The sequence below is a fragment of the Bidens hawaiensis genome, unplaced genomic scaffold (assembly GCF_021521415.1).
Source record: "Bidens hawaiensis isolate Kalapana, Puna unplaced genomic scaffold, B.hawaiensis_p1.1 tig00020515_1, whole genome shotgun sequence".
Lineage (NCBI taxonomy): Eukaryota > Viridiplantae > Streptophyta > Magnoliopsida > Asterales > Asteraceae > Bidens > Bidens hawaiensis.
In genome coordinates this window covers 1-14,032 of record NW_027493134.1, presented here as the reverse complement: position 1 = coordinate 14,032, position 14,032 = coordinate 1, and positions in this window count along the sequence as shown.

Here is a 14,032-nt window from a genome sequence, read left to right as displayed (position 1 = left end):
ATAACACGTATGAACTTCGTGTTCAATCCCGAACACAATACTATTACCGCTTTACCCGTTCTGTAAACATAGTACCACCTGTTGGACGTAGTGAATAGACTCCGAGGGAATTCCTTCATCGATGCCCTCTTCATCGTCTTCGGCGGCTTTACCTGCAATATCATTTTCCTCTAGCCTGTGTGGGGATCAATCTTATCAATATACTTATGAGTTGGCACCTGAGGCTTGAAGAACTTGAAACCATAACGGATTTCATGCAAGAGATGATCGTAGAACCACGAGGCCCATTGGTCGTTTCCCCGATTCACGAATGGTCGATTGGCTAAGGTTCTCACATCCCATCTCGGCATCGTCAGCACGTCATGTATACGTTTAAAATAATAAATACCGTGCTCCCACTTGATCACGTATACTTTATGCTCTGAGTCGTACTGCCACGCTACCATATCACCTTTGACGTTCTTCGAGCTCTTGTACATCTTCATCTGGTATGCAGATGCTAGGACCTTCACTTGTTTCACTTCTTCTTGTTCGTTGTATCGAAGGGTCTCAATTATCTTAGTCATACGTTTGACATTGTGTTGAACCATACCATCGAAAGCACGTTTCCTCTTCTTTTTTTTCGCAGACAAGTGACTGGTCTCAGCTTCTTTATTCTACTTGTCTTTTTCTTCTCTCAGACGTTTCTCTGCTGCTTCAAAGTGCTCGGTAGTGAAAAATGGAATACCCAAATCAGTGTTGTTCGAAGTATACATGTCGGGATACTCCTCAGCAGTTACGTCTTCCACCTCGACTTCATCATACTCTGGCACATTCCCACGTGGAATGCTAGGATTACTACTTTCCTCAAATTTAATGTCTACATCCACTGACTTTCCCAACTCTTCCACCTCATCTTAATTTAGATCCAAAAGCAGGGAATTTGTTCTTTAGTCAAAGAATGTAACGCACGTAAATTTTGTTAATAGGCTCGATCGTTTATAAATGTTCGTTTGAAAGCCGGGGTTTCATCTTTCTAATGTTGAGCCTTGTAATACGTTTCAAAAGTCCATTTATCCATCCCTTTAATCAATGCATTGCCTCTTATAACTTAAAGTGTTAGATTAGTATGTAGCACCCGACAATTTCGTTTAACAGCATGAGACATTCGTAGAGTTTGTATTATATTAGAGAGTCGATCCTTCAACTTGAAGGGCCTCCTAGCCGTTCTTGTAAGTCTATTTATTTTACTTTTGGTCCAAGATAATACATTTTTCAAGTTGGGGGACCTAGATGTAAAAATATTATATCATAAACCCTAAAATCCTTCCTCTCTCTCTCTCTCTCTAATCCTGATCGCAGCAGCTACAGCCCTCCCACCTCTTTTTCCGTGCAGCTCCAGCTGAGTTCCAGCCCTCCTGAGTCTAATTCAAGGTCGGTATTAAGTGTCTACAACTCTTTTACACCTTAATTGATCATATTAACGCGCTTATTGGTCGTTAAGATTGAGTTTTGATGATAACAGCTTGCTGACAGATTCGTATACGTTTATTGTAGGGTCTGTAACGCGATGTTAATCCACTTTTTTTGATCAATTATTGATTTCATGATGTTCTACCTTGAGTCTAGTTTCCAGAAATGTATAATACGTAATTTTTGGACGGGGTTTGAACGGTTTTTATGATTTTATAAAATCGAGTGTCGAAGCTGATGCGGGATGTCGGATTCTGGTCTGTCTTCCCGACATCATAACTCTTTTTCAACATGTCCAAATTAGTTGGTTCCACTTCTGGATCTTAATATTTTGAGTTAAGAATCAAACCCAATTGAAATCGTTTAATTTGGTTCAGTAATGAATTTTATAAAAATAAAACCATTTTGTTGCGTGCTGAAATAGCTGCACATACCTTTCTGTGTTGGAAGAATTTTTATGATTTTTGTGTCCACTAGAAAAATATAATAAAATTTTTTTATAAACTTAAGATATTTATGAAACTCTGATAAAAATTTAATAATTTAATTCCATAGTTTTCCTATGTAATAAAATACATCTTTGCATGCTAAAATCTGCATGTTATATTCGTTATTGATCGATAAGTTCGTTTTAGGCTTAACCGGTGGCTGCCCTTTCTCGCATCTTTCGGGGCTGTTACAATTGAAGTTCGTGCTCCGTCAACTTCCTAGGTATGTCACTTACAACATACTAAAATTTCAAGGCCATTGGAGGTGTTTAGGTCGGTCAATCGATTTTAGTTCGAAAACTAGGGTTTATCGGGTGTAGGATTGGCAATTGTTGAGTTTGATGCATTAATCGATCGGATGACCGACCGAATCAGTTTGTACAGCCCTAGGGGGGTTTAAGGGCTGTGGGAAAAATAAATTTTTGATACTCGGGGCTGTTTTGGTTGGTGATTGGTCAATCGAGTCGGCGGCGCGCGAATTTTCGTTTAAATGTTAAATTGAGAGTTGTAAAAAGGAACCGTCAACCCTATCAACTCGGGTGACATAATTATGATGTAAGAAAAGGTTAATATGGGAATTTGGCCCATTTGGGGCTGATTCGTTTGACAATTGGTTTTAAGATTTATTACGCGCGTATTCGACTCGATTTGATTAATGGCGGCTGAGTTGTGCGTCATGGTTAGCCCCGGTCATAATCGTAGGGTGAATTTGGTTAGTTGATAGGTTTTAGGGGCTGAGGTATTGTAATTGGGTTTGGGTTGGGCCTCGGCCCAAGTTGTTGGGCCTTGGGCCAAGTGTTGGGCCTTGGGCCAAGTTGGTGGGCCTTGGGCCAAAGTGTTGGGCTTGAGCGGCCCATTAGGCAAGTGTGTCCTTGCGGTCTAGTTTAGTAACGCGTTGTGTCTAATTTATAGGCCCTCGCTTGTGATTGTGCACTTAGGGATTTCCTAGCTCGTTGCAGGTGTTCGATTGATTCAGGTGAGTTCATGATGCCCTTTTTACTCTTTTTACGTTTTGGGCTAGCATACACACTGAAATCCAATTTTATACGATTTTACCCGTTACAACTATTTGAATGGTACTACATGGTCTCACTTGTGATTGTGCGTTTTGAAAGTTATATTTGAATTATTTTATATGTTTTAGGATATTTTGGACTCGTTTATGGTCTTGTATCATTTAAGTTTATATACATTATTAATGGTCTAGACTCGAGGATGTTAGTAGACTTGGTAGTAATTGAATATGAGTAGACCTATTTACTTAGTTCCCGTATGGGATGATATATATATATATAGATGTATATATATATATAGAGATATATATGTATGTATGTATGGAGGTATGTATGTTTGTATGGGTATGTGTTACCTTATAGCCTACGGTTGTGTGGTGATATTTAGTTCCTCATGACTAAGAATGATGTGAGTAGGCTTATTGATGTGTGTGTGCATAGTGATTCACGGCCGGGTCAAATATATTACTCGGGTTGTACCCGTGGTGGAGAGGCCCGTGTGACGTGATCATCATTTTGGCGGGTCAAATATATTACTTAGGTTTTAAAATCCCGTGGTGAAGAGGCCCGTTGGATGTTGAGCCGTGATCGGGTCAAATATATTACTCGGGTTGTACCCGTGGTGAAGAGGCCCGTATCACGTGCTTGGATGTGTGAGCCGGAATCGGGTCAAATATATTATTCGGGTTGTACCCGTGGTGGAGAGGCCCATATCTCGTGCTCGGATGTGTAAGCTGTGACCGAGTCAAATATATTACTCGGGTTTGACTCGTGGTGGAGAGGCTCGTGTCACATGCTTAGGTCTTACCGCGTCCGGGTCAAATATATTACTCGAGTCTTGACTCGTGGTAGAGAGGCCCGTGTACGTGTGTTCGACGATGAATGTATTACTTGGTGAATTATATTATTTATTTTATTTTATCCTCTCTATTGTTTATAACTATAGTTTTGAAATAAAGTATGAATTATTGTTTATGAAAACTTGAACTCACTCAGCTCTAGCTGACTTTGTGTGTATGTTAGATTGACTTTCAGATTAAGGAGTGGTTGTTACCGCTTGGACGTGCTGGATGCTACTCGGTGTTTAAGGCATTTCTAGACGAGGACTTTAAAATAAAACAAACACTTCACTTTGTATTCAGTTTTGGGATTTTAGATACTTAACTTTTTCCCACCGTTTATCATTTGGTATTTTTCCGGTTTTGGGAATTTTCGATGCTTATGAATTTCCGCTGTTAAATCACTCTGAAATGGTTTTAAATAAAATAAAACGTTTGGATTCAAATTTTTATCATGAGCCCAGCGATCATGAGGTGGGGCCTCGTAATTAATATTGGCAAGATGGCCAATCAATCTCTTGTACCTCGACCGATCTTGTAGACTCTGGTTCCTGTATGTATGTAACCGTCTCATCGTCTCCAAATTCATGTGTTCCAACTTCATCAAATCAACGAGATTTGTTGGATCCTTGAACAAAGGAGGCTGCAAGTCATTGATAATCGACTATAGAAACCTCGGATACATTAAAAACTTGTGCTGGCTCATGCAATTTTCCTTCAAATGATAGAAAACCAATTCAGAGAAATTAAATGGTTTGTTCAGCACTAAAGCAACGAAGGCTGATTGCAACATTACGCGTCATTCTTCGTATCCTCCTTTTCGCCCTCCAAGGCAATGAATTAGAACGTGTAATAGATACTTGTACTGTTCACATAAGTTTGTCTTGTTGTACATAGAACGATCCAAACTCCCTTATACCTTATCCGCCTAAACAACCCATGTATCAACCCCCGATCAAACTCATAACGGTCATCAATCGTACCACGAAACCCCAATACATATCTAATGACCACAACATCCACAACCACCGTCTTATCTTGAATAGTAGCTTCTATCTGGTTCTCCCTCTCATTAAATCGATCAGTATTCCAGAACGCCCGAATAATACTCAAATAAATCAAAGTATCTGTGGATATCACCTTGTAAATTCTTGATCGTAGTAAGAAGTTGATCATGCCACCAAACATAGGAGTCCCTACAAAGTTATCCTATAAGAAAGCACGTATGTTGTGTTTCTTGTTCCACGGTAACAATACATGTGCTACTTCTTCTTGTACAGCTTCCTAAACTTAAGCTTGAACCTCAGCTTCTTGTTGTTGTTGTTGTTGTTGTTGTTGTTCAGGAACAGCTCCGGGTTGTTGTTCAGGAACGGGATTAGGCACGTTCTCGTTAGCCGTACTGTTAAAAACAACATACATTAGTATTAAATTAATCAAAAATAATGTTTTCTGATTAACGAATGATCGTCCATTCGTTAGATTAAACTATACGAATGTATCTCATTCGTATGGTAATACTTTAACGAATAACAATCACATTCGTCAACCTAATGAATAAGCCTATTCGTTACATTAGCAATCCATTCGTTACTATAACGACGACTCACCTATTCATTACAAGTAATGAAAGCTATTTCATTCGTTATCCAAACGAATAACCACATTCGCTAAGCTAGCGAATGGCTTGGTTATTCTTTATACTATAACGAATCAAACTTTAATAAGTCAATTTTGAAAATTAAAATTCAAAGACCAAATAAATTAGATATTCAAAGGTAAAAAACGATGAGTATCATCTAATACTTAAACGATTCATATTAACATCTCCAATTAATCCTAATATACTGAATCAAAATTGATTCAAATATACTAATACATTAACAAACTTCTCAAATTATCAGAAATTAGTGATTATTTGATTAGTTAATAACCATTTTAAACCCGTAAACTATTTCATCGATTTAAGCCCTAAAACACCATTGAAATCCTACAAATCTTGTATCTCTAGAATCATCTTTACCTGTAGATTATCACTAAATTGGTTAATTTGAGTAATAAAGCAAGTGATATAACGTTTATTATACATTAATCCTGTGTACATTTTATTTAGTATTTTATTAATTTAGTTCGGTTTCTTGTAAGATTTGTATACTACTAACATGGTTTTACATTTTAGGTTTCGGGTTTTAATTCCGGTGAAATGAGGGCGAAACACGAGCAAAAACAAGTCGAACCGGAGAACCGACGCGTCAGGAAACGAACCGGACCGAACCAGGAGTGAACCGGACCAGCAAAGTGGACCAGGCCCCCCCTTAGGCCAGTGCGCTACGCGAAAGGGGAGGGAGAGCCCGCCGCGTGGCGCGGCGGGTGATGGTGGTGCTTAGAATCTAGAAACTTCGTTGTTTAGCCGTCTTAACATATTTTTGGACCCCTGTTGCCTATATAAAGACCCCTAAACTCACCCTTAATCATACCTTGAAGTTCAGACGAATTTGGTGAGTTCCGAGGTGACCGAGACGAGTTTCCGGCAGCTTTGGAGTTGAAGAATCAGCTGGTGTTGTGCGTATTAGTTGAAGGCGAAGAACACGAGTTTTATCTTTTGTTTCTTTCGTTTTCATTATTTCCTCACCATGAATTCTTATATGTTTGTTTTGTTTAAACATAAGATGCTAGGCTAAATTGCATGAACTGCCTAGGATATGATGAACATATTTTGATGTTTTGATTTGACTTTGGGATGTTTAAGTTATGGTTTTTATGATTTAGTAAACGATTTATCTATAATTAATTGATGCATATGGATACTTAGGATTGTTTGATGAGTTTTATTCCATAGTTTTCCTTGATTAATGTTTGCCATATGATAGGATTGCTATTAGGTCAATTACTTTGTGTTTTTGATTATTTTATGATTGATGTCATGATAAGATCATAGGAATAATATTGTCAAGTAAACCTAAGTGTGCTACTAACCTAAAATCTGTAAAGTGCTAGGTTATTGATAAGTCTTTACTATTTAATCTTGCTAGCTTTAGTTCTTCGTAAGGAGTCCGTCTAGGGTTGATTATTTATTATTGCTTATCTAATCAATTAAGTTATTGCCTTTGATTTCCGCGCTGTAAGGTAGGATTTCGTATAAAGGAACTGAATTATAAATAATTATGTGACTGTAAGCGAACTTAATTTTTAATACTGGTGTGCGTTAAAACTTGTTAGAAATCCATAGGTTTCTCTTAAGAAGGGTCAGGGGTCCTGTTCGGGTTTTCTTATAAGTGTCTATTTTATAATCCCAGTCCATAACTAAATATTTTCCCGAGTCAGTTCATTACTGAAATTTAGGGGATTCTAGCCTAGGTAGTTTTCTCATCATCATCCTATTTTCATACAAACTTTGCTTTCGTTTAGATTACTTGTTTTCTTAATTAGTTTTTAATTATAGTATTAAATTAGTATTTTAATTAAAAATCCCCCAAACAAATATAATTAATAAGTCGTGTTTTGTAGTCGAGTCTAATTAGCTATATAAACGTAATTTAAAGAGTCTCGTGGGATCGATATCCGGACTTACTTAGCTTTACTAGAGTCGATCGATTCACTTGCCGGTTAGTAGTTTAGTCGAGTTTTAGAGAGTCTAAAGTATTACTTAGTGTTTATTTTTAGTTAATTTAGTTAATAAATATTAAACTACTTCAGGCACATCAAGTTTTTGGCGCCGTTGCCGGGGACTCTTGGCAATTACGTTATTAGCGTTGATTGGACCTACTTGCTACATACGTGCTATTTGTTTCGTTTTGTTTGAGTCTTAGGAGTCTAAATTAAGTCTGGTTTGTTTTTACTTGTTTGTTTATTTATTGTTAGTTACTTACTTGGTCTTGGGCGTTTTTGTTGGTATATGCCACATCTGCGTTTGCAAGGACCACCATTGGATTGCTTTGGATCTACTCAGTTGAAGTCCGAGGCAAGTTCAAGTTCATCATCGTCTGAAAAGCAACCGATCACCATAGTTACTTCACCGAAATCATCACCCACAAATTCACCCGCAAATTCACCACCACCAAGTCCTAGACCCGCTCCAATGGCCGAGAATAACCGCACCATGTACCAGCAAGCTTTTAAAGGGTTCCATGGAGACCACTCACCCATTTTCGCCCCCGACATTAATAACCCTAATTCGTGGCAGATCCCATCCTATGTCATGAACAACATCACCAATCACCATCAGTTCCATGGCCGTGAAGATGAAGATGCACCGGCACACATCAACCGTCTAACCCGTGTGTTCAAAACGTTCAACTTGCAAGGTGCTAACCAGGATGCGATCTTCCTTCACTTGTTCCCGTTTACACGCTCAGATCGTGTCGCCACTTGGCTTGATTCACAACCTGCTGGAATATTCACCACATGGGAGGCACTTTGCAATGCATTCCTCAAGAAGTACTTTCCACCTGCTAAGGCCTCTCGCCTCCGTGATCAGATCCACTCCTTCCACATGGATCCGGATGAGGCGTATTACCAAGCTTGGGAACGTTTTCAGAATCTGCTTTCCTGTTGTTCACAACATGAGCTCACCCCTTGGGCCCTTGTTGAGAAGTTTTACAATGGGCTTACTTATGAGGCTCAAGCAAGGTTTGACACAGCTGCTGGGGGCAATCTGATGGACAGGAAGAATGTGACCGAGTGTAACGAGCTGTTTGAAAGTTTCGCGCAGTCTGAGTACGCGAAGAAGCCACGAGGTGGGAATTTCAATCTCGTCACCAGTACACCCTCATCTGCTCGAGGTGTGCACCAGGTTAATCTGGACACTGGTATGGCTGCTGCTTTGGAGAATCTCACCCGAGAGATAAAAGAGCTGAAGACTAAGGTGGATAAGTGTGAGTTGTTTAGAGGTGGTCATGGTATGCTGGATTGTCCGTTGATGAATAATCAATATGTGGATTTTTTGGCTGGTCAGAACATGTTTCCTAATGCTTACAACAACAACAATCAGAACTGGAACAACTACAAGAATCAGAATCAGAATTAAGGTCAAAGTAACTCGAGTTGGCGTCCGGCCGGTGGGCCACTTGGCTTCCAAGCTCCCTATAACCAAAATCAAGGTCAGTATAACAGTGGAAGTTCTAATGAGCAAGGTTCGGGTAATGGGAAAGATTCGAGTGGTGGAATGGGAAGATTGGAAGAAATGATGCAGCAAATCCTTAATAGAGATCAAGTCACTCAAAAGACCCTTGCCGACCATGATTTGCTTTTGAAGAATCAACAATCAGCTATTTTCGACATGCAGTGAACCATTGGTGATATTGCCTGACAGTTGAATGAAAGACCCCCGGGACAGTTTTCAGGATCTACTCAGCAGAATCCGGCCGCTCAAATAAAGGCGATTACTACTCGTAGCGGTAGGGTTTTGGGTTCTGAGGTGCGACGGAATAAAGTTGAAGTGGAAGATGAAGAGGTGATGGATGAAGAAATCACGATGGAAGTACCGGGTAAAGTGCAGAACACCGCACCAGTTGCACCTCCAATATAGAAGAAGCCGGTTGAAGTCCGGCCATCACCTTTGATTGACCATGCTTGTATCCCGTATCCCGCTCGTGCAAAACACCAGAAATATACGCGGGAGTATGGGCACTTTCTTGATATGTTCCGACAGTTGAAGATCAATCTCCCATTCATTGAAGCCGTCCAACACATGCCGAAGTACGCGAAGTTTCTGAAGGACCTGTTGAAGAGGAAAGATAGGTTGGGGGAGGTGACATCGATTCCACTTATGGGAGATTGTTTAGCGGTAGTGTTGAACCGCGTACCGGAGAAGTTGTCGGATCCGGGTGTGTTTACGATTCCGTGTTTGTTTGGTAGTGATGCGATGAGCCATGCATTGGCGGATTTGGGTGCAAGTATAAATTTGATTCCATATTCCTTGTACGAGAAGTTGGAGTTGGGTGAGCTTACACCGACTCGCATGTCTTTATCGTTAGCCGATCGTTCGGTTAAGTATCTGCGAGGTATTATTGAGAACTTGCTAGTAAAGGTGGATAAGTTCGTGTTCTCGGTAGATTTTATGGTGCTTGACATGGAGGCCGATGAGAAGGTTCCCATTATTTTTGGTCGTCCGTTTTTACGAACCGCAAAGGCACTTATCGATGTGTATGATGGGAAGATCACGCTTCGGGTTGGTGATGAAAATGTTACTTATGATGTCGGGAGGTTGATGAAGCACCCGAGTGATCAAGATGATTTCAGTGGTCCATGCCATTCGGTTTATTTTATTAACTCTTTTATTTCAGGTATGGATAAATGCTTTGATTACATTTGTGGTACGGATCTCGTGGGAAGTAATGGTTTGGTCGATTGTGACGATTTGGTTAAGGAAGATTTGTGTGAGAACGATTTGGTTTGTGATGAGTTGGCTGAGATTTCGGGGTTGCCCGAGATGATTGAGGTAAATGAGATTAGTTGTGAGAATGAGGCGGTTTTTGAGGAAAAACTCGCTCCGTTGGAGTTGAAAGTACTCCCCTCACACTTGGAGTATGCGTATCTTGACGAGGGCTCGAACTTGCCCGTTATTGTATCATCCAAGCTGACGGAAGAACAGAAGTCAAAGTTGATAGACGTATTGAAGCTACACAAGGGGGCGAATGCATGGAGATTGTCCGATATTCAAGGAATTAGCCCCGCTTATTATATGCACCGAATTCTAATGGAGGATCAGTACAAACCGGTAGTGCAACCACAAATACGCCTCAATCCGAATATGCAAGAAGTTGTGAAGAAGGAGGTGTTAAAGTTGATGGATGCCGGGATGATCTACCCGATTTCCGATTCTCCATGGGTGAGCCCGACCCAAGTTGTTTCGAAGAAAGGTGGTATTACCGTTGTGATGAACGAGAAGAATGAGCTTATCCCTTCGCGTACGGTTACCGGTTGGAGAGTATGTATTGATTATCGGCGATTGAATGATGCCACCCGGAAGGACCACTTCCCGTTGCCGTTTATTGATTAAATGTTGGAGCGTTTGGCAGCTCAGCAGTTTTATTTTTTTCTTGATGGTTTTTTTCGGGTTATTTTCAAATTCCCATTGCACCGGAAGACCAAGAGAAAACAACTTTTACATGTCCCTGTGGCACGTTTGTGTACCGTCGCATGTTGTTGGACTATGTAACGCTCCAGCTACATTTCAGCGTTGTATGGTAGCCATATTTCAAGATATGATAGAGACGTCCATGGAGGTGTTTATGGACGATTTTTCGGTATACGGTAATTCTTTCGATCAGTGTCTGGCTAATCATGAGAAGATGTTGAAGAGATGCATTGAAACAAAGTTAATGTTGAATTGGGAAAGTGTCATTTTATGGTGACGGAAGGGATTGTGCTAGGTCATAAGATATCGAGAGATGGTATTGAGGTGGATCGGGCAAAGATTGATACAATAAGGAGGCTTCCTCCACCGACGAATGTGAAGGCAATCAGGAGTTTCTTGGGCCATGCGGGGTTCTATCGGCGATTTATCAAAGATTTCTCCAAAATTACCCGCCCGATGACCCAACTCCTCGAGAAAGATGTGCGATTTGTGTTTGATGATGAGTGTGTGAAGGCGTTCACGTATTTGAAAGAGAAGCTCGTAAGTGCTCCTATTCTTTGTTCTCCCGATTGGAGTTTGCCGTTTGAGCTCATGTGTGATGCTAGTGATTATGCGGTTGGAGCGGTTTTGGGCAAAGGCGAGATAAACATTTTCACCCCATCTATTATGCTAGTAAGACATTGAATGATGCCTAAGAGAACTACACCACCACCGAGAAGGAGCTTTTAGCCGTTGTTTTTTGCATTTGACAAGTTCCGCTCCTATCTCGTGCTTTCGAAGACCACCGTTTTTACCGATCATGCAGCCTTGCATTTTCTCTTTCAGAAAAAAGACGCGAAGCCTCGTCTTATACGGTGGATTCTTCTACTTTCAGAGTTTGACATCGAGATCAAAGATAAGAAGGGTGCGGAAAACGTAGCGTCCGATCATATTTCCCGTCTAGAGGACCCGAGGAGAGAAGAGTTGCGTGAGGAGGAGATTGGTGATACATTGATTGACTTTGTTGCGGCTGAGAAGCAAGGTATGCCATGGTTCTCTGATTTTGCTAATTATTTGGCTAATGGTTTTGTTTTGGAGGGTATGACTACGCAACAAAAGAGGAAATTCTTCCGAGATGTTAATCGGTATGTGTGGGATGACCCGTTCTTGTTTAAAATTTGTGGCGATCGGATTCTGAGGAGATGTGTGACGAAGGAAGAAGGTTGGGATATTCTCAAGCATTTTCATGAAGGGTTGACTGGAGGTCATCATGGTGCGCATGCTACCGCGCAAAAGGTGCTAGATAGTGGGTTCTGTTGGCCGACGGTTGTGAAGGATGCTGAAGAGTTCGTAAAGCTTTGCGATGCGTGCCAAAGAACGGGTAATATTTCGTCCAAGAATGCGATGCCTCAAAACCCAATACAAATTCTTGAAATCTTTGATGTTTGGGGCATCGACTTCATGGGACTGTTTCCCACGTCGAATGATAATAAGTATATTTTGGCGATTCCCAAGCGTTGGCCACGAATGATGCACGAGTTGTTGTAAGGTTTCTTAAGAAGTTATTTACTCGTTTCGGTATTCCGAGAGCTATAATTAGTGATCGGGGAACTCATTTTTGTAATACCTTCATGGAGAAGGCGTTGGCTCGTTATGGGGTTGCTCATCGTACCTCTACTGCTTATCACCCTCAAACAAATGGTCAAGTCGAGAATGCAAATCGAGGGGTGAAGAGGATTTTGGAGAAGACGGTTGGGGCTAGTCGGAAAGATTGGTCGGAGAAGTTAGATGATGCGTTGTGGGCATTCCGAACCACATACAAGACTCCGTTGGGTACTACACCGTTTATGCTTGTTTATGGTAAGTCTTGTCATTAGCCGATTGAATTGGAGCATCGTGCATATTGGGCATTGAAGACAACCGAGGCCGCAATGAAAAGATATTTTCAGATTCATGAGTTGGAAGAGCTTCGGGATGCATCATATTCTCGATCGTTGAACATCAAAGAAAAGACGAAAGCTTTACACGATCGACGTTTGAAAGGCGGAAAAGAGTTCAAGAAAAACGATAAGGTACTATTATTTAACTCTCGTTTGAAGTTGTTTGCAGGAAAGTTGAAATCGAAGTGGTCGGGACCGTACTTGGTGAAAGAGGTTTTCCCGTATGGAGTGGTGGAGTTGGAGAACCCGGATAATGGAACGTCTTGGAAGGTGAACGATCATCGTTTGACGCACTATCTTGGAGGACCGGAAGAATCTATCGAGACGGAGGAAACTGCTCTCGATTCATCGCACTAATTTGTCACACGAGGTTCTTGAGTGAATAACTCAAGTGTATATTTTGTATTTCAATTTTATTTTTATTTTTATTTTCTTTTTATTTTTGTTTTTGCGTTACTAACCGTGTCTTGTAGTTTTTGTTTTTGTATTTGAGTCGTGTCAAGGGATCATTACCGACATAAAAAGAGGAATCGCCAGGTAAGGGAAGGCATCAGGTAAGTCTTACGAGTATACATCGAATCATGCTAAACCTTCAATCATCTAAAACCTTAAAAAAAAAAGTTATTAGTGCGCTGCGCGGCGGGGGTATCACTCGCCCGTCGCGCGGCGCGGCGGGTCCAACGGCCATATTTTTTTTATTTTATTAATGTTCCATATTATATAATATATTATTAATATATCATTTTCTTCTCAAAATCCCCTTTCACCATCCTCCAAACCCACGAAAACCCTACCTTTTCCCCATCAAATCTACGATTTTTTCACCATTTTTCACCAAATCAAACCTCAAAATCATTAATATAACATCAAACAACCATAACACACCATTAATTTCCATCTATCCTTCATCATTCAAACCACATTCATCACTTTACCTAAAAATTTTTTACCACTTAATTCTTGCATTTCAAAGCTCTAAGGTATGATTTCTTGTCACCATTTGTACTTGTTTCTGTATTTTTAGCCTTGTTTTGCTAGTTTTCTTTGTTAGTTTGTGTAAAATGAGAGAGCATATAAGGATCTAGATCTTGTGATTACATCGATGTTCATGTTGATTCGTTATATGTTAGTAGGTGTAGTGTGTGTGTTGAGATGGCAGTTGGATAGAGTAACGAGAGGATTCAAGGATAAATCAGAACTGTTACTTTAAAATAGATTACAGGGGGTTTATATAGACAATGACCCT